The following is a 9774-nucleotide window of genomic DNA, read 5'->3' on the forward strand; positions in this document are numbered from 1 at the left end:
GTTCCTGCTACAAAAAAAGCCCTGGGTTTTGACAACAAATAAGGTAAACAGAATAAGAAGCAAAAGGTGGGTGCGGCTGGATGACCACACTTCTGGTAACGGGGGTGCGGCCTAATGTGCTAATGAGCTGTGCTGTCAGGGGTGTGGCCTAATATGCTAATGAGTTTCTGCTGTTGGGTGTGGCCTATTATGCCAATGAGTTCCTGCTGGGCTTTTTCTACAAAAAGAGTAGTGGTGTATCCAAACACCAGTAAGAACATACCTACCCAACTGTCCCTATTTCCAGGCACAGTTCCTGTTGTCTGGGACTTTGCCTTTGTGAACCTCTGCCCCTCTTTTGTCTCAGTTTTCCTATTGAGGAATGTCTCATTAAAATCTTGCGACTGGATGCTTGGCTTTTAAAACACTGCAGGACTGGCTATTGCAGAGTAAAGCAATGCAGCAGATGGAACTGAACAGCCTTTAGCAATGTGTAACTGGGGAAGTGCAGCTCGGATAGTTATCCTTGACATGAACAAGGGGGAATATAAGCCTGTTTCTGTTTTCATTTGTGAAATATGGGAAGGTACATCAGAGGATATCAGTGTGTGTGTGCATGTGCGGGGGTTTACCAAAGAACCATAAAAATAGGCAAACCCTTGAAAAACAGCCAGCTCCCTTAAAATGGTTTAACTCTACGCATTAAAAAAAAAGAAAATGAAAAGATAGTTCACCCAGGGTAATATTCAGAAAATATCCAGGTTTTACAAATACTTTGACTAACTGTGATTAGGGGGGAGGGGGGGATGGGACCGGAAAAAGGGAACGAGAGAAAGCGAGAGGATCCAATTTTGACAGGTGGTATAATGCTACAAATAGCCTCCTCAACCAGAAAAACAAACAAAAAATGTTCTCACAATATTATAACTAGATTATTATTGCACATGATTTTCTCAACAACATATATTGGCTTTAACAAAATCACATCTGATTTTTGCAGCTGCTGTTTGAACATCTCTGGGTTTGAATATTGCAATTAAGTAAAATATATATGTGTGTGTTTTGCAAGCAACAGATCTTTGAGCAATTCCTTCTCAGAGAGAACTAAGGAGGAAGGTGACCCCTTAGCTGCCTTAGGTTGTGCTCCAAACCCAGATTGCCACACTCTGAATCTACCGAGGTCAGGCACAGATTTTTCATACCAGTGACAACAACAGCGCATCCAAGAGTGCCAGTTCTCTCTCTTACTCTGGGGGCCATGGGGAGAAAAAATGTCAGGACTCAGTTCCTGACCCAGGAATGGGCTCAGGTCTGCTCTCACAACTGGCAGGTTTGGATCTGGTGAGGGTCTGCTGTTATTTTTCACAGCTGAGCTGATTACTGAATGGAATCTGCAGGCAGCCATGACAGCAAATGCACCGGCATGGGGTGAAAGCACAGGTTCCCCCACCACCACCTCCATTGGGGAAAAGAGGACCATGTGAGGTGGAAAAGATGAAACGGCGATGAAGCACAAACATGGTCTTGGCATCAGGGGTGAGGATAATGCACTTGATTGCCAAATGAATCAAAGGTAGGACATCTCCCTCAACCTACACACAGCAAAAAAAAAAAAAAAATTAATGGAGAGGAAGCCCTACAATTGCCCAGCTTTTGATGCTCCAACTGCATTTTAGCTTTTTCCCCCATAAAATTCCCTGCAGATCCTCTTACAAGGCAATATTCCAGCTGCATTATAATAACGATGCACTTGCTTGCTGTTCATCCCCTTCTTAAACAAACAAAACAATACTCATCCCATCATCCTGGCTAGTTGTGTCTATAATACACTCCCACTTTTCACAAGGGCAAACAGAGAGATGTTCATAACACCCTTATTTCCCAGTCTGAGGAACACTGCCCAACCCTCCCCCTCCTTCTGTGTTATGCATTGCTGAAAGGTCATCCCCTCCCGCTGCATGAATTTCTCCTGTTACAGCCTGTCCTCCGCTAAGTTAAAACCCAAGAGAGTGACGGTTTCCTTTGCTTAAAGATGTACAGTTCAAAACATATTTCAGCTGCTGCACTGTGTGAAATGGCAAGGCACTGTACGGCCCGATGCCTTCGTGCGCAAGCATTCACATGCGCTTGAGACGAGAGTCATCCAGCCGCCCACTCCGTTTTTTCCAGAGATGTAACTTGCAGAAAATCTGAGGGAGCTGAACTCTGTAGAATGATGACCTTTTTTTGACTCATAACAATATTTTAACAAGGCATTCCTAAAACCACAAGATCGTCTGCAAAATAATGGGAGTGCTTTGCTGGGGACGAGGACCAGAAAACGAGGGATATCTCTGCAAAACATGAACACCCAGAGATGCTCTTCAAAGTGGGAGCACTGCACACACGCTCTGGGGGAAGGAAAAATTAAAGTCTCACATTCAGGAAATAGTAATGGAAAGGGAAGGACTCACTGCTCTTACATGAATCACAAAGTTACTTAGATAAATGATTAGGGAATGTGGTCTATACTACTGTTTAGCTTACTGAAACTAGGACCCCACGATGTAACTTTTGTATCGTTTAATGTGTCATGTTAAGACATATGCTTTGCTTCAGTTCTATTTTTAGATTCCTGATTGGTTCTGCAGCCCTAATCCTGAATATCCTATCCTGTCAATTGTATTGACTCACTCTGTGTAATCCATCTTGAGTCCAAATGAGAAAGGTGGACTCAGGGCTATTTTTGGGCAGGAACGCACAGGAACAGAGTTCCGGCCGGCTCCCAAGTTGGCCACGCCCAGCAGGAACTCATTAGCATAGTAGACCACACCCAACAGCAGGAACTCATTAGGATTGGCTACATTATGGGTGTGTGGCCTAACATGCAAAGGAGTTCCTGCTACCAAAAAGTCCTGGGTTTTGACAACAAACAAGGTAAACAGAATAACAAGCAAAAGGTGGGTATGGCTGGATGACCACACTTCTGGTAACATGGGGGCGCGGCCTAATGTGGTAATAAGCTGTGCTGTCAGGGGTGTCGACCAATATGCTAATGAGTTCCTGCTGTTGGATGTGGCCTATTATGCTAATGAGTTCCTGCTGGGCTTTTTCTACAAAAAGAGCCCTGGGTGGACTATAAGTAACAACAACAACAACAACAACAACAACAATGCCGGACGGACAAAACCGTGATGAGGGTGACTGGGACAGAACACAACTTTGGAAGAATTTTTAAAAAATGTGAAAGATTGTAGAATTGTATGCATGTGGAAATTTGGGTCGGGGAACAGACTTCTCATAATGCATTAATTATGTCAAACTGCCTTCTGCCCAGCAGTAACGATGGATGGAGAAGGGCTGCATTTTGTCAGCTACCCAAGCATTGTGCTTTGAATACAACACCTTTACAAAATAAACATAACCATGATGGAAGAAGCCACGGCAGATGAGAAAGAAATGTGTTTCGATCGTACACCGGCTCCTTTGCTGATTGTCTAGAAATAGTTCAATATTGCAGAGAGCCTGAAACTCTCAAAATGGGAGCAGCTGCCGTACAGGCGACTAACAGATTTACCTGTGCAGATTTACCTGAATGCTTGAAAGAGGGAATAAAGCCTGTGTGTTTTAAACAGAGTGGTCAGAGTCCCTCCCCCCCAAGCCTGGCATGCAATTGCCTAAGTAATTACAGCTCTGTGCGGGTTATATTATTTGCTTTCAGAGGAGGGCGATTTCTCTGAGCTACCTTGGATCCTAGCAGGTGCTTGGCAAATAATCTCCAGGCTTCCTGGACTGGCTGAGTCACATCTATTCTCCACCTGGCAACAAGCACTGAAAGAAGAGCTGCAGAAGCAGCCCCTCCAAAAGTGGATTCTTGGGGGGACAAAGAGGAACTTACATTCCCTGTCCTGCCTCTGAACTAAGTATGGGATTTTGGCCTTCAAGAAGAACAATCAACAGGTGAACTGAAAGAGGATACTCACCCGGAACTCATGAGCAGCCAGGCAGGTATGTGGGGGTAAAAGTAAAATGGGAGAATGAGCAGGAGAGTAGAGCAGGAGCCAGGATTCTTGAAGGTCTGTCTGACTCTGAGGGAAAGGATAGGATGTCTAATGGTTATGGTAGCAGTGGGGGACAGAATTCTGGGCTCCCCACAAAAGGAGCTTGTGTCTAATTTTTCTGAGAAGGTGAAAAGACAATACTTGCAATTTTTTAAAATCGGAGACAGATTCTGAGGGGGAGGCTATGAGCTAGGCCTCCGGGGTTCCCTGACAGGAAATGAGGCCTACGGAATTGGTGGTGCTGGAAAGTGCCATCAAGTCACGGCTGGCTTATGGCAATCCCCTAGGGCTTCCAAGGCAAGAGCGGCTCAGAGGTACTTTGCCACTGACTGCCTCCACATAGTGACCCTGGTATTCCTTGGAGGTCTCCCATCAAAATATTAGCGAGGGCCAATCCTGCTTAGCTTCCAAGATCTTATGAGATCCAGCTAGCCTGGACTATCCAATTCAGGGCTCTACAGAATTAGAGAGTGGGAAATGAATGACCATTACTGGTTACAACAGAGGAGGATGATATCTGGACCTTCAAGAGTTGTGTAAAAGAAGGAGCTGTGGTATTTACCTCCCACACAACTGTAAAAGGTACATAATTTGCAGCCATTTATTATGTGGGGGCTAGCAGAGATCCTCTGCTTTCAGTGGGCAGAAGTTCTTGAGGGGCAGCTTTCCCATCATTGCATCTTATGTCACCATATTGTAAGGGCACAAAAGTCCTGTCAGAAAAGGCAGGGTAGCAGTCGTAACCGAGAGTAAGGCCTGAAAGCCAGGATTTCTGTGTTTCCTGCAAAAGTGTGAGTGGAGAGAGTGGTAAGATCCCTTTAATCGTTCTGATATTGATTTACAAATAAAGGGTTGTTGGATGCGATGGCAGTTCTGTCACAGCTCCAATCCATTGGGTCCTCCAACAGGAGTCCCCGCCTCTTATATTTCAGCTCCCCTTTCTCATTTCTGTGGAGCCCTATCATTCACAGGCATCAAGGTGAGGTTCAAATAAACAGACCAGTGTAATTTTATCTGGAGTTTCCTGTGTGGCAGCTGGTGTACCTGGTAGGCTAAAGTTGGAGAGAGATTGTGCAGGAGTGGCTGAGCTCAAGGAAGTCCATCACAATCTTCTGGTGTTCTTTTTCTTTCGCTTCGATGGAGAGATAAAAAATTGGAGTCAAACGTTATTTCCCCTCCTCTGTGCAGATTAGCAACAACGAGCAGAAGAATGGATGCCCTTTTCTGTTTTTTTGTTGGTGTTTTTATGCACATGTGTGCGCGCACATGGAATTCATGGCGACCTCTGGTGACTGACCCCTACTGGGGGCCTGGAGAATATTTAGAGAGGTAGCTCAGTCAATCTTGCCCCTGCCTCCGAGCTCTGGTTTTCCAAGAAGGTCTCCCATCCAAGTATTGCCACAGTTGATCCTGCTTAGCTTCCAAGATCTGACTAGATCAGGCTTGCTTGGGCTATCCAGGTCAGGGCAAAACAGATACTCTTCTGATCAGAAAGATGTACGTGCAGTGGCGAGAGGTGCATCTTCTGCATACTGGAAGTTTCAAACAATTAGAGACCAGCAAGAGTTTCTGGGTATAAGCTTTCGAGAATCAAAGTTTCAAAATTTCCTTTGTCAGACACCAGTAGAGACTGAGATCTCTGCGTCTTTTTATCCTAGTCAGGAGGTGGGAGAGGTGTTGTAAAATGTGCTTGTAAAGGATGGAAGGATACAATGGATATTGCAATCAGCTTGATTAGAGGAGAAATGCCTGGGGACAGAAAATCAGTATCTGTAGTGAGATAAGAGCTCTGCAGCCCTACTGCCCGTGGGTGGGGTTTCCATTGTTCTGAACTTGTAAATTAACTGGAGTTCAGCAATCTTGCCTTGTTACTTTCCCTTTGAGATTTATCTGTTTGAGGCCTGCCATAAATTCAGCACACTTCACAAGTTCAGAAGGATGGTGTGTGTCCCCCCCAACCCCTTGAATAGGGGCATGGGATTTTTATCTCACTTCAGGGGCTGATTTTCTGCCCCCAAGCGTTTCCCCTCTGCTCTAATCAAGCTGATAATGTAGATTGTACCTTTGCATCCTTTGCAGATTGTACAATTACAACTATCACCTGGTTTATAACCTGCCCATTCTTGAAAAACTGATAGAGAGAGCAATGCCAGACCAGCTCCAGGTTTTCTCGGATAACTCATGTGCTCTGGACCCTTCTCAGTCTGGCTTCAGGCCAGGCTACGGAACAGAAACTGCACTTAAAATTTTAGTTGATGACCTCCGTCCCCTGGTCATATAGTAAAGGTAAAGGTTCCCTTGCTCGAAAGCCAGTCGAATCCGACTCCAGGGTTGCGGTGCTCATCTCCGTTTCAAAGCCGAAGAGCCAGTGCTGTCTGAAGACATTTCCGTGGTCATGTGGCCGGCATGACTAAACACCAAGGCGCACGGACCGCTGTTACCTTCCCCCCGAAGTGGTACCTATTAATCTACTTGCAATTTCTTGCTTTCGAACTGCTAGTAGAGGTCCTGAATAATTGCCTGGCTGTTGTGATAAATGGGCTAAGAATAAACAAATAGAAAGTAAACTCTGAAAAGACGGAGGTAATGTTGGCTGGGAAGGCAGAGATCTTGAAGTACACTGTGCTCTCCACTTTCGATGGAGTTCAGCTGAGCCTGGCTGACTCAGTTAAGAGCCTTGGGGTTATATTGGACCCAAATTTTTTACTGGAGAAACAAGTTAATGCAGTTACTAAAAAGGCTTTCTTCCAACTCAGGCTAGCCCCAAAGATGTCCCCTTATGGTGATATGGCTGATGTGGCCACCTGGATCCATGCCACAGTAACACTGAGACTAGACTACTGCAATGCATTGTACATTGGTCTCCCCTCAAAATCAATTTGGAAACTTGGGCTGGTGCAGAATGCCGTGGCTTGGGAGCTAGACGGAACATGCATATTACTGCTATCCTGAAGGCACTTTATTGGCTGTCCATCAGCTACTAGCTCAATTGAAGGTATAGCTATCACATACAAAGCCCTTCAAGGCCTTGGACCCTCATATCTGCAAGACCGCCTCTCTCTCTATGCTCCACCATGACAGCTGCGCTCATTGGAGTAGGGTCATCTGTAGGTAAAGGTTTCCCTTGCTCGAAAGCCAATCGAGTCTGACTCTAGGGGGCGGTGCTCATCTCAGTTTCCAAGCGAAAGAGCCAGTGCTGTTCGAAGACAATTCCGTGGCCATGTGGCCAGCATGACTAAACGTCAAGGCGCACGGAACATTGTTACCTTCCCACCAAAGGTATTTAAAGGTAAAGGTTCCCTTGCTCGAAAGCCAGTCGAGTCCGACTCTAGGGTTGCGGTGCTCATCTCCGTTTCAAAGCCGAAGAGCTAGCGCTGTCCGAAGACGTTTCCGTGGTCATGTGGCCGGCATGACTAAACACCAAGGCGCACGGAACGCTGTTACCTTCCCACCAAAGTGATCCCTATTTATCTACTTGCAATTTCTTGCTTTCGAACTACTAGGTTGGCAGGAGCTGGAACTAGAGATGGGAGCTCACTCCATCATGCGGCGCACTCGGGTCTCGAACTGCTGAACTACTGACCTTCCACAGCCTGCAGCTCAACGTCTTAACCACTTGAGCCACCACAGCTCCACTTGCAATTTCTTGCTTTTGAACTGCTAGGTTGGCAGGAGCCAGGGCCAGAGACGAGGGCTCACTCCATCACGCAGCACTCAGGTCTCGAACTGCCAAGCTACTGACCTTTCAGTCTGCAGTTCAGCATCTTAACCACTGAGCCACTGCAGTCCCCTTATCTGTAGGTGCCAACCTGCAAATGGGCAAGAGCGACACCTGCCCATACACATGCCTTCTCCATTGTGCCCCCACCTTGTGGACTGGCCTGCCTGAGAAGGTCAGGAAGGCTCTCACTCGCAGCTTTCCACAAACTATGCAAAACTGAATTATTCAAGAGGGCCATTCTATGCAGGCAGTAGACTTACACTGTACTAAACGATTCACAAAGTTACTTAGGGAAATTATTAGGGACTGTGGTCTATACTTTTGTGCACAGCTTGTTGAAATTAGGATCCTGCTTTGGAATTTTGCATTATTTAATGTGTCTTGTTAATACTTATGCTGTGCTTCGGTTCTGTTTTTAGACTTCTAGTTGGTTCTACAATCGTCCTATTGCATTGTTTACTGAATGTTCCATCTTTTGATGGAATTGATTCACTCTGTGCAATCCGCCTTGAGTCCAAGTGAGAAAGGCGGACTAGAAACAATGTAAACAATAAATACAAGCATTCTTTACAACACCCCTCCCACCTTCTGACTAGGACAAAAAGACTCAGATCTACATTTCTACTCTGTTGTGTCTGACAAAGGGAACTTTGACTCTCAGAAGTTTATACCCTGAAACCCTTGTTGGTCTCTAAGGTGTTACTGGACTCCAGTCTAACTGTTGTTCAGACTGGGTGATTCCAGCTGGCCAAAATCATTCCGAAAGAAACAAATCCTATTAGCTTGGAATTATCTGACAACCATGAGAATGACATGTTAATTCCTGACACTATTGTCTTGTTTCTGACTAGAACAGAGAACTAACAAACTGGCTGGGGAAAAAGGAGAGTCTCCAGTCCTTCAAGGAAGAGGGTAGAATCTGGCTACACCTGTATTTTCATTCCCCACTCTTTTCAGTAACTGGAAAGATTCCAGGAATTGTATGGAGCCATCAGAGGAAATATACTACAGATGTTTGTAGGCTAATAGTGCAGTCCTAAGTAGTTAAAGGTAAAGGTTCCCTTGCTCGAAAGCCAGTCGAGTCCGACTCTAGGGTTGCAGTGCTCATCTCCGTTTCAAAGCCGAAGAGCCAGCGCTGTCCGAAGATGTTTCCGTGGTCATGTGGCCGGCATGACTAAACACCGAGGCCCACGGAACGCTGTTACCTTCCCACCGAAGTGGTACCTATTTATCTACTTGCAATTTCTTGCTTTCGAACTGCTAGGTTGGCAGGAGCTGGAACTAGAGACGGGAGCTCACTCCGTCATGCGGCACACTCAGGTCTCGAACTGCTGAACTACCGACCTTCCCCAGCCTGCAGTTCAGCGTCTTAACCACTTGAGCCACCGCAGCTCCCCTAAGTAGTTACACCCTTATAAATCCATTGAAGCCAATGGGCTAGAGTATAACTTTGCTTGGAATTGAACAAAGTTAGAGTCCAGTGGCACCTTTAAGACCTATAAGAATCAGAGAGCTCTTTTCCTTGTTGATTGGTCCAGAACGGAGTCCTCATGTTAATTAACCAAGGGGATTTTGTTTTCTGTCATGGCTCAGCTCAGGATATCTGTTCCAGCTGTTGACTGGATCAGAACAGTGGGAATTTCCATTCTGAAGGCATCTTTTTTATCCAAAACGCATCCATGTTTCTGTTTATTTCTTAAATGCACAGTTGGGGGAGAGGAAGTAGCATAAGTGATTTTTTGACCCCAGGTTCTCTTTCCATGAAAGTGAAAGAAATAGCACTTGACAATATTGTGATGGACTTCCTTGAAATCAGCCCCTTCTCCCATTCATTTGTTTCTTTAACTGAAAGTTTCCCATAAATGGGGGGAGGGGGAGAGAACTCACCAGTTACCAGTTCACTGAAAAGAGCAAACATCCTCAAATGGTATCCTATTCCTGATTGGCAGAGGGAAATTTATGGCTTTTGCTTGGTCCTGAAAAACTCCCTTTTCACAGTTGTTGATTCGTCTTAGGGAAGAAGCGGAATGGAAA

This window comes from Gekko japonicus, unplaced genomic scaffold, assembly GCF_001447785.1.
Source record: "Gekko japonicus isolate JY-2015 unplaced genomic scaffold, Gekko_japonicus_V1.1 scaffold243, whole genome shotgun sequence".
NCBI lineage: Eukaryota > Metazoa > Chordata > Lepidosauria > Squamata > Gekkonidae > Gekko > Gekko japonicus.